The 12,509-nt window shown below is 37.5% G+C and overlaps 2 pseudogenes; one reads left to right on the top strand and one right to left on the bottom strand.

Annotated features, from left to right (window-relative positions):
• LOC131833645 (chromobox protein homolog 3-like) overlaps positions 1 to 12,509 on the top strand; it is a 47,268-nt pseudogene that overhangs the window by 2,639 nt on the left and 32,120 nt on the right.
• Positions 2,325 to 11,319, bottom strand: LOC131834578 (acyl-protein thioesterase 1-like; annotated as a pseudogene).

The raw sequence follows: 12,509 nt of genomic DNA, 5'->3' as shown, positions 1-12,509 counted from the left end.
TTTCCATGCACATGCTATCCACAACATCAAATTTCAGTCCTTTTTACTTGTTTGTAAGGTTAGCTTTTAATGTAAAAGCAAAACAAACCCAAAACTTTGGGAAAGAGAAAAAAAAAACAAACTTGTTTTAATTTTCCTTTTATGAAACTACAATTGTGCAGTCAGCTCATAATTGGTAATGTTAAGAATGGGTGAGATTCACAAACTAAGGGATTAGAACCTGTAAGTTTCTGTTAAACAGGTGAGAACACGGTCAGTCAAAATAAATTTTTTTTGCCCAATTTGATGCACAATGAACTGTAGTCATTAAAATAGGATTATAGTTTTCTGATCTAATATCATTGAGATTAAGTACTAAAAAATTCAGGAAATATAGCATATACAGCATTTAAAGTGTTTTACTTTCATGGTAAACATAAAAGAACATACAGCTCCCGCAAAGAAGGATTAGTCTACATTATTGGTGCATATTGGCAAAACATTTCAACACCACGAATGTTAAGTTTCAAGATAGGCATTGGAAATGTTTTACTTTCATGAGGATAAAGATAGTCTGATAGAAAGATGTGGCTATAGGATATCAAGTAAATGATCCTTATTCATATAGAAAGCGTGTTACTGCTATGTTAAATAAGTGATTTTTAAGTTGAATACCTCGAGATGCCTGGTTCTTGGTGTGTTTCTGCATGAAGGGAAGACCTTCAAACTTTTGAGGTTTTAATTTGAGACTTCCAGTGTTCAGCCTATTAGGAAAAAGTCCACCGGGAGAGCTGACCCCAAAATTTGAGAATTTAGTGTAGGCAGTTGCTTCCTTGGGATGGCCAGCCCCAGGGTAATTGCCAACCAAGGAAAGAGTTGACTTTTTGCCTGCATTCTGCAGTGAGGATATGACTTAGGTTCTCAAGTGGCACTCTTTAACAAGAGGACATCAACAAAAGAAAAAGTTTATTATTAATGTTTGCAGTGTGCATCACACCCAAGAAACCAAAAGCAAAGAATAACTCAAAGCAGCAGCTTTAAACTATGGTCTAAATGGGATCTTCAGCAAAGAACAATACATTTATAGAGAAATGACAGCACGAAGGAAAGCAGTTTTAGGCTTTCAAAGGCAGCAAACTAGAAAGGTAAATATATGGGAAGAAACTAACAGTAAGCTTTGTTTCCTGATTCCTCTACCCCAAAATATTTATTTTGGGGTGATCTACCCTGGTTTCCTTCACTAGGTTTTATAGCTGCTTCTGAGGTGTCCCTGATGTACCGGGCTCTAAGTTATTGGTATCTGAGTATTGTAAGTGAAATGGGTGTAGGAGTCATTTCATTAGAATGTTTAAAAAGATATACCTTTATATTATTCTTTAAGCAAAATTTTATGCAAAAGCCCCAGAATGTCTGGAGCCCTATAGAGCTGTTTGGTTTTCTTTTTTTCCCCGAGGAAAGTGGTCTTACTCTTTAACAGCTAAAAGCATTATTCCCGTTAGAGATAATATAATATCACCTCATTCTTACTATGCACTACAATCATTACAATCACAAAAACACATATTTGTACGTACGTACAGACACTGCATGTTGACTCTGGAATAAATCCATACACGAAGCCACAGCTTGTAGAGATCATTTATTTCTTAACTGCTCATTTATACCTGAACAAATTTTCATTAAGTATTTTATTAATTTTCCAATGACATAATTTGGTTGTAATATTTTATCTTGTGGAAGTGCATTTGAAAAAGATGCCAGCTGTTTCACTTACTTTAACACTAGTATATTCTGGATCATGTTATATAGTACTTGTATAGAAACTTAAAAATATATATTTCCCATGAGGAGACAGTTGGTTTGTAGCATTGGTGTGTATTTACAAAAACATTTTAACACTACTAACATAAGCAGTTTCAAGGTGGGGCACATGAAAATGTTTATACGTTGCTGAAGTGATGCAGGTGTACCTTTTACAGAGTTAAAATGGAGTCTGGAGACAATGAAGGGAGAGTTCTCACTCAGTGGCACTCCAGCAGCTTACTTAGCATACCTCAGCGGGAAGGCAGAAGATTCTCTAGCCCAGCAACTGCCCAGCCAGTGAGAAACCACATGACCTTAGCCAATAAGACGCCCTCGCAACCTCAAATTCTCCCTCTGCTCAGATAAACTTTTGTTCAAAGCAATCGCTCCCAATTTCCTTCTTTTCTCTATAAAGGGATACTTTTTCCTTCCTTCTTGGGACTTGCCTTATGGTTTGCCCTAATTTGCAATCCCAAATTGCAATTCCTCTGCTACTCCTAAATAAAAAAAAAAATTTTACTGGTTAAATAACAATTTTGTTTTTAAGGTTGACAAAATTTACCAATGAATTGCTTGATATCTATCATTTCCTGGTGACATGAACCATGCATCATGCCTTCATAGGTTTTTAAGGTTACATTGGTTAGATTTACCAATTTTTTTTTTACCTTCCAACAGTAAGAGAACCAACCATTATGGAAACCAAAGAGTGGTAATCTCCATGGCACAAGAATAAAAATATCTGTTAGCCTTTGATAGGACTCCATGGAATGAAAGCCCACAGGGGAAGTCAGTGAGTACAGGGATAGCTGCCAGCTTCTGCTGTGTGGTCCAGCAGTACATAAAAATAAAGCTCTGCCCTGAGAAAATCCTCCCCAAATAATAATGGTAAAAGGAATGCCATTCTTCACTCCTGTTCTATCAAAGCTTTCACATTTTCTGCTAACTCCAGGTTCGCCCTCCTTTGAATCTGGTGAGAGCCCAATAATGTTAAACCAAGAAGGCATAGCCATGGTCACAGTTAATGTAACAGGCATAATGGGCACATGTAGGTAAATAGATTTGATGCATGAACTTCTGATACCTGCAAGGTCTCCTGCTCGTCCGTGCCCGGTATCTCCATGGTGGGAAGTCTTAGGACATCGATAGTACTGCCTGGTGAGAAGCCAGAAGGAAAGTGGAGCCTGTGAACTGTGTCCCCTCTAGAAAGCACAGTTTGAATATCATGGATCTAGACCAGTGGTTTTCAATCTTTATCCCATTTGAGAATCATCTGGAGAGCTTTAAAAAACACTCTTGAGGGGCACCTGGGTGGCTCAGTGGGTTAAGCCTCTGCCTTTGGCTCAGGTCATGATCCCAGGGTCCTGAGATCGAGCCCCACATCAGGCTCTCTGCTCTGCAGGGAGCCTGCTTCCTCCTCTCTTTCTGCCTGCCCCTCTGCCTACTTGTGATCTCTGTCAGATAAATAAAGAAAAAATCTTAAAAAAAAAAAAAAAAAACACACTCTTGAGTGGGCCAAAGAGTTGTTGATTTCACTGGTCTGGGATTGTGGCTTTAGCACCAGGAATTTTTGCCCCAAGCTCCCCCAGATGATTCTAGTTTGCAGCCAAAGTGAGAACCATTGGCCTAAAATAATGGTTCTCAACCTTTTGCATCGATCAAAATCAGTTGGAGGGTATGTTAAAACAGGGCCCCACCCTCAGAATATTTGATTCAGTAAGTCAGAGGTAAGGTCTATAATTTGCTTTTCTAGCAAGTTCCCAGGTGATGTTGATGGTCAAGTTACCACATTTGAGGACCATTAGTATAGAGCAATGTTATCCAACAGAAACATAATGTGAACCACATATATAATTTAAAATTTTGCAGGGAGCCATATTTTTTTTAAAGTAAAAGGAGACAGGGGCATCTGAATGGTGAAGTTGGTTAAGCACCCAACTTTTGGTTTCATTTTAGGTCATGATCTCAGGTTCTTGGGATCAAGCCCCAAGTCTGGCTCTGCGGTGAGTATGGAGTCCACTTGGGACACTCTCTCCCTTTCCCTCTGCCCCTACCCCACTAAAATAAAGCTTTTTTATAAAACAACAACAACAACATAAAAAGAGAGGTGCCTGGGTGACTCAGTCAGTTAAGTGTCTGCCTTCAGCTCAGTTCATGATCCCAGAGTCCTGGGATCAAGCCTTGCATCAGGCTCCCTGCCCAGTGGGGAGTTGGCTTCTCTCTCTTCCTCTCTCCTTCCCCCTCATTGTGCTCTCTCTTTCAAGCTCTCTCAAATAAATAAATAAAATCTTTTTTAAAAAGTAAAAAGGAACAGGAGAAATATATTTTAGTATATTTTATTTAACCTAATATATCAAAAATACTATGTCAGTGTTATCAATATAAAAATTATTAGTGAGATATTTTACCTTTTTTTTTGGACTGTTTTGAAATCTAGTGTATTTTACACTTATAGCACATCCCAATTTGGACACCAGATTTGTATTAGAAATACTTGTTCTGCACTTAGATTTTATAAAATTTTACAGTTGAAATAGTAGATACAAATACCCAAGTTGTTGCAAACATACTTAAAAGCTTCCAATGACTAAATTGAGTATACATTTTATATTTAAATTAAAACCAAACAAAAATTTTTTTTCCTATGTGAAAAACATGTTAAGACTATTTACTGAAGGGGGCGCCTGGGTGGCTCAGTTGTTAAGTGTCTGCTTTATCATGATCAGGTCGTGATCGCTGGGTCCTGGGATCGAGCCCCCACATCCGGCTCCCTACTCTGCAGGAAGCATGCTTCTCCCTCTCCTATTCCCTGTACTTGTGTTCCCTCTTGCTCTCTCTTTCACTGTCAGTTAAATAAAATCTTAAAAAAAAAAAAAAAAAAAAAAAGACTATTTACTGAAGGTCAGTCATTAATACTATCTACCTGTTTGTACAATTTCATATTGTTAATACATTGTGCTTCCCAAAGTTCAGATGCAAGCCAAAGATTTAAAAATCAGATTACATTTTGTCATAGAATAATACAACAAATGCTTCCAGGGTATCCTCTTGATGCCCCCTTTAACAAATAATGGCAGAAATATACAAAGAATCAAAGAGTGATTCCCTGCAGAGTTTTTTGTTTGTTTGTTTTGTTTTTGAAGACCTCCTGTATTTGAGAGGGGTGGGAAACACAATTGGGGAAGGGGCAGAAGAATAAGCAGACTGCTTGTCAGGCACAAGGTCCCAGGACCCCAAGATCATGACTCAAGCCGAAGTCAGATGCTTAACCGGCTGAGATATTAGACGCCCTTCCTGGCAGTTTTTAAAAATGAGATGTTTCTGAATAAAATAAAATGTTTCTGAATAAAATATCAGACAAATTTCCATTTGTCTCAGTATTCCATGAGTAGAATTCTCTTCTATATATGCTCTCTGAAAATAGATGAGCAATATAAAGATTTAGTTTCCAACAGATGTGAACTATATAACTTGCTTTAGAAGTCAGAATCAACTACAATCACATTTGGTTTTAAATAATTGTTTTCATCTCACTACATAAAGGACATTCATACAATCTTTGCATTAAAAAAGAAACCATGGGGGGGGCGCCTGGGTGGCTCAGTGAGTTGATCCTCTGCCTTTGGCTCCTGTCATGATCTCAGGGTCCTGGGATCGAGCCCCACGTTGGGCTCTCTGCTCGGCAGGGGGCCTGCTTCCTCCTCTCTGCTTCCTCTCTGCCTGTTTCTCTGCCTACTTGTGATCTCTGTCTGTCAAATAAATAAATAAAATCTTAAAAAAAAAAAAAAAAAGAAACCATGGGAATATTTCAAAATGTAAAATATAGTTCAGATTTTCTCTACTAAACTTAAAAACAACTAATTCTAAACTTAAGTGCTCTGCTCAAAATTTTCCAATGGTACCCCACTCATGCATAGAAGCAAAGTTATTAATGACTTACAAGAACCACCATGATCTGCCCTAGTCCCCTATCTCTGTGGCTTTGTTACCTTTCCCCTCCTTTCTTACTCTGTTCCAAATATCACTGACACCCCCCTCCCCAACAGGACAAGCACATTCCTGCCTCAGGGCCTTTGCTTTTGCTATCCCCTATAACTGGAACACTCTTCACGCAGATCTCTACATGGCTCCCGCAGTCCCTTCAAGTCTTTGCCTAAATGTCATCTGGGACTTCACCAATCATCCCACGTAACAGGACAATTACTACCCCTCCTTCTCCAACCTTCCTTACTCTCTATCATTCTTCCTTACTTAACTTTTCTCCATGTAACTTTTCACATTTAAATATAAAATGCAATTCACTTATTATTTGTCATCTCACTGCCACCACCACTAACATGTCAACTCTCTGACAGTGATAATTTAATATTTTTTGGTCTTTTCTACAGAACTGTACACTTTTATGTTCCTGAACTCTACCTAAGCAACTTTTCTAACTTATTTCACAATCTATTTACTTATATACACACTTCTTTCACATGTACAATTTTTATTTGACTGTCTCCTTTAAGTCTTCAGCATAAAGGGAACAGATCATGTCCTCTTTGGCAAAAGATTTATCTGGAAATAACTAATGAGTCATTAGAATTAGAGACAGAAACTTCATTGTTGCAATAACTGGTGAAACAGCCTTTCAAATAGTTGTTGGACTTCAAATCATTCTTGAAAATTGATGTTTTCAGAGTGCCTGACTGGCTCAATCAGAGGAGTGTGTGACTCTTGATCTCAAGATACTGAGTTTGAGCCCCATGTTGGGTGTAGACAATTACTTAAATAAATAACATTTTAAAAAAATTTTGTGTTTTCAGTATTCCTCTAGAATGACATAAATTTGGTTGAGGCTGTTCTCCAATCAATATTCATTTGGATTGTGTAGTTGCATAACGTTTTAGTACCCTGTAGAGTTATATCTGCTGTCAATAAAGTACCTATTCATGAATTGCATTATTATATTATTTAAACCTAAAAGCACAACTATTATGAAAAAGATCCAGTTCAGTGATTTTTTCATTTGATTTCACTGAATTAAAGTTTTACTACTTTCTAAAATCTGTTTTTTTTTTTTTTACCAATAAATCTAGATAAAAACCGATTCCCATCATTGTCATGAATAAATCTGTATCATTCCTTGCAAGTAGTTTTTAGTGGAGCAACTCACCCATTTGTTGGAGTGATTTTTTTAAAAATTAAATTTATTTAAACTAAAAGAAAAAGAAAAACAGTTCACCCATTCCCCCCCGCTACAGACACATAAACATACTCCAACCTCTGGCAACCACTAACCTACATCTATAAGCTTGGTTTTATTGATTGATTGATGATTCTACATATAAAAGTGATCATATGGTATTTGTCTTTCTCTGTCTGGTGTATTTCACTTACCATAATGTCCTCAAGGGCCATCCATGTTGTTGCAAATGGCAAGATTTCATCTTTTTAATGGCTGAAAAATATTTCATTTTATCTGTATATGCATACATATGAATACCACATTCTCTTTTTCCATTCATCCATCAGTGGAGACAGGTTGTTTCCATATCTTGACTATTGTAAACAGTGCTGCAATGAACATAGGGATACACAAAGCTTTTCAAGTTACTCTTTCATTTTCTTTGACTAAATATCCAGAAGTAGAATTGCTGAATCATGGTAGCTCTATTTTTAATTTTTAATTTTTTGAGGAACCTCCATACTGTTTTCCACATTGGCTGCACCAATTTGCACTCCTACCAGCAGTGTAAGAGGATTCCCTTTTCTCCACATCCTTGCCAACACTGGTTATTTCTAGTCTTTTTGATAATAGCCATGCTAACAGGTATAAGGTTTTGATTTGCATTTCCCTAATGGTTAATGCTACAGAGCATAGTTTTGTGTAACTGTTAGGCATTGGTATGTTTTTGAATGTTGAATTGAGGGTCTCATTTGTGCTGACCACATTTCAAATGCTTAATAGCTACATGTGGCTAGTGGCTACCAAATTAGCACAAATGTAATCCAAAGCATTTGGGTTCTTAAATCAATATTGTAAGTGACTGAAGAGGTCAAATATACGTATCCATATTTTTGTCATATTCCCTCACATAGTCGTTTGTCCCTTAATTTATTCAAAATGGTTATTGAACACTTAATATACTAAGCCTTAGGCTAGGCACTGATAAACAGAGATAGACTTATGAGGAGAAACAGCTAGTACACAAGTAAAAAAGTTGATAATTACAAAACATGAAGTGTGAAAGAAATTAATGTGCACTTCAGCAATCAGTAACAGGAAGACTAGTTTAAATATTTATAATGTTTCTTCAACTCTATCTTTTCATAACACTCGGGTTGCTTTTTATGTAAGTACTTGAGAATATTTCTGAATGACAGTGTTTCTTCAGGTGTCGCTACAGATAACATCATAAGGCTTTGGTTACATGTGTATAGCAGATTTGTTCCCAGTGGAGTATTTCCAGAAATATTCTATTAATTGGGGCACCTGAGTGTCTTAGTCGGTTGAGCGTCTCACTTTCACTCAGGTCATAATTTCAGGGTCCTGAGATCGAGTCCCACACGGAGCTCACTACTCAGTAGGAAGTCTGCTTCTCCCTCTCCCTATGTTGCTCTTCTTGCTTATGCTCTCTCTCTGTGTCAAATAAATAAACATCTTAAAAAAAAAAAAGAAATATTCCATCAAATATGAAAGGAGAAACGCAAGTAATCATACAAGTAATAACTAATGTTCCTGTCAAAGAGGTTAAAAGTAGTAATTTGAGGGCACCTGGGTGACCCAGTGGGTTGAGCATTTGACTCTTGGATTCGGCCCAGTTCATAATCTCAGGATCCTGGGATTGAGCCTCCTTGAGATTCTCTCTCCTTCTCCCTGTGCCCCCCCACTCCTGCTTGTGTGCACAGGAGTGCACATGTGCACACACACACACATACACACACACACACACTCTCTCTCTTTCTTTCTTAAAAAAAAAAAAAAAGTAGTAGTTTGGGATATAGATGTATAGACTGGAACCAGACTTCCCAGGCTCCTATTCCAGCTTCTCCCCTTCCAGCTTGTTTGCCCGTGTTATACGACTTACCACCTCTGTCTCCTCAGGTGATTTATTCTCACTAGCACTAACACTGCATGAATATTTCTCAAATGAAAGCAAACAGGATAAAGAAATCAGGCACACTATACACTTAGCTTGAACTTTTAAAAAGAAAATACTGGGTGCCTGGGTGGCTCAGTGGGTTAAGCCGCTGCCTTCGGCTCAGGTCATGATCTCAGGGTCCTGGGATCGAGTCCCGCATCGGGCTCTCTGCTCAGCGGGGAGCCTGCTTCCTCCTCTCTCTCTCTGCCTGCCTCTCTGCCTACTTGTGATCTCCCTCTGTCAAATAAATAAATAAAATCTTTAAAAAATAATAAAAGAAAAAGAAAAAGAAAATACTATCCATTCACCATCACTAGAAGAAATTAAGTGTCCCAAGAATATAATTTTTACTTAGAATTTCAGCAAACAGATGTTTTGGGAGAATTGAGACTTGACGGATGTTAATACTAATCCTGGGGTATTAACTAATGCACAAGATTCTTTGCATTTTTTGTTCTCATAAGTAAATAAATATTGTTTGGAATTGCCTATTTTGTTTAAGTCTCGTGTTTTTAAATTTGGAGATGAAGGTGCTTGCAAATACAGGTGAATCCACAGAAGTTCTTGAAGTTTGTTTTGTTTTTCCCAGATATCACAGTATAGCTTCCATTATCCATCTTTTATCCATCTCGATTAACTGTCTGCATGTGAAGCTCACCACGCAATTGCCCCTTGTACCTGCACCAGTCCAGCCGTCTTCCTTAAATGGAGGAGTGATAGAACTGTTCAGGTTCTACAAGAAGCAAAGAAATTACATTACTAAAAACTTGGAAAAGCTTGTAGGGTATTCTAGTAGGGGATTGGTATGTAACATGTTGCTCCAAAACTTAGTAGCAAGAAATGATAACTGTTTTGTTATCTCTTGTGGATTCTGTGCGTTCAGAATTGGGGAAGGGCTTAGCTGGTTGGTGCTGGCTCAGGATGTCTCCTGTGGTGGCAGTTAAAAAGGAGCTGAGACTGGGAAAAAGTATCCCTGGAGAGGCTGGGGGTTGTAGAAGGACCACTCTCCTCTCTTTCCCTCCCTCCCTTTTCATGTAATCTCAGGCTCTCTGTGTGAGATCTCTCCCTGCGGGCTGGTGGGAGCTCCTCACACACAGCGGGGCCACCTCAGGACAGTGAAGCGACTTCTGTGGACCTTGAAGACTTCCAGAACAAGTATTTCAGAAAACAGGATAGAAAGCGACTTTCCTTTTGATTACCTGGCCTTGGAAGTCACATAGTCCCATACTCTGTATCCAGACAGTCACAAAAGCCAAAGAGGAGGGCCAAAGTCACATGCAAGAAGAGCTTCAGGAATAGGAGATGTGCTGCAGCCATTTGGAAAACACCATCTACCACACATGGGTGAAGAGATCTATTTACATTTAGTCTCATCATTATATACATGTATATCATTAGTTTGCCTGAAATAGGCAGTGGGTGGTGCACTCGACATAGACAAATTATCGGTACCAATATAAAATATGCATAGGTAAACAAGTTGAGAAAAATTTATTCCAGAAAAGCCAGAAAATTTATTTATTTATTATATTATTTATTATTATTTATTTATTATTATTTATTATTTTATTTATTTATAGTAAATAAATAAATGTATTTATTTATTATTATTTATTTATTATTATTTATTCCAGAAAATTTAGAGGTATTTCATAATTCAGTTTGCATTCAGGCCCTATCCCTTCCTACATCTTTGGTGCATCAGATTTTGGAGCCACTGGTGAGTCTGAACACAAAGAGGTTCCCAAGTGCTTTCTAAGTTGTTCTCAATGTGTTTTAACATGGTATGTTTTCTTCTAATACTTTGAAAAATGGCAGCTCTTCAGAACATACGTGTTAGTGCTCAGCCAGAATATTAAATTAGCCCTCATACACCATTCTGGAGTATCTTCACTATCTTAGGAGATTATTCAGTCATACACTGTTAACAAAGAACAGTAAAAGAATTGTATATTAGAAACCAAAGGCATTTAGGTTTATTAGAACCATGTACTGATTTAGCTGTAGTAGGAATACCATATTGAAACCAGTAATGGACACTAAATACTGACTAGAGAGAACTCCTTTTTTTTTTTGAGAATTTTTTTTAATAGGAAAAAAATGTGCTCCAAAGTTATTGATGGTTTGTTTCATTTTATTGTTCTGTAGTGTTCAAAATTTGTAAAAAGAGTATATATTACTCTCATATTCAGAAAAAAAAAAAAAAAAACCTGAAAAACTCGGAACATACCCAGAGGAGTGTATGTAATTAAAGCAACATGCTGTAAAATTTTAGGAACCTCAGTTATTTTCCTTTTGCTCCAAAGGTTATTAGAGATGATATCTTGGCATCCTGCCTCATTACCTTTCTGCTGTATGGATGCATTAAAATCTGTCGCTGTTTGCCAGTAGGCTCTGGAGCCAACAACATAATGCAACTCTGAGACAGGGAGGGTGAGTTTCATAATGTCTTATTCTGCCAAACACCTGTGCAGATCCACCCTACTTTTCTTACTTCGAAAAAGCCAGACTAAAAACAACCCCCCCCCCAAAATCTAAACTTAAAAATTTAAAGCTAGGGCGCCTGGGTGGCTCAGTGGGTTAAGCCGCTGCCTTCGGCTCAGGTCAAGATCCCAGAGTCCTGGGATCGAGTCCCGCATCGGGCTCTCTGCTCAGCAGGGAGCCTGCTTCCCCTCTCTCTCTCTCTGCCTGCCTCTCTGCCTGCTTGTGATTTCTCTCTGTCAAATAAATAAATAAAATCTTAAAAAAAAAATTAAAGCTAAAAAAGTTTCTAGAAATATAACCGTTTTTCATAACAATATATGATAAAATTTACCATTTAAGTTCAAGTCTCATTCAGAATAGATTTGCATGTAATTTAGTTAATAAATCATTGATTTTCAGATATAACATGATGTTCATAGGAATTCTCTAAATTGTGATATTATATGGCTTTTCACTTCCCAGTATCTTATACATATTTTGAAAATGTTGATGTTATAATTAGAGAAAATAAACATTAAATATGATTTATCTCCAAGTCAGGTTTTCAATTGCGAAAAGATAATGTTTCAAAAATCTACTTAACCTTCTCCTTGGAAGGAATAGCTGGGCATTGCTTTAAAATTGCCATTAGTTTCTGACACTATATTAAATAGCCTTCATATCTCAAACAAGTATTATTTTTTTAAAAATGAACCAAAATATCACCTACATGAAGAGTTAGCCTGGTTGAGTTGCTTTACTCAAGTGGAATTTTAAGTGAGAATATTCTTGTTTTGCAGATCAACTCAAAGTACATTGACTTTGGTAGTCTGAGCTCCATGGGCTGCTCTAGTGGTTAACACCCAGTGACCTGCCAGAAATACAGCTAAGCCGGCATTAGGCACCAACTATCAATCTGTGATGTCACCACAAACTTGGCATTTCAAATCTAGCTCGAAGCTGAAGCTCTTAATGCAGTGGCCAAGCTCCAGATGCTCTGGTTTATGGGTGAGGGAGAATATGTATATGAAAGTCTGTACTCAGGAGAGTTATACAAGAGATTCATTCATGACAGATGAAGAGACACGAGAGAAAGCACGTAGGCCGAAGGGGAAGTTTGAGGACTAAAATAAATCT

This window comes from Mustela lutreola, chromosome 6 (assembly GCF_030435805.1).
Source record: "Mustela lutreola isolate mMusLut2 chromosome 6, mMusLut2.pri, whole genome shotgun sequence".
Classification (NCBI taxonomy): Eukaryota; Metazoa; Chordata; class Mammalia; order Carnivora; family Mustelidae; genus Mustela; species Mustela lutreola.
This window is presented reverse-complemented; position numbering and strand designations above follow the sequence as displayed.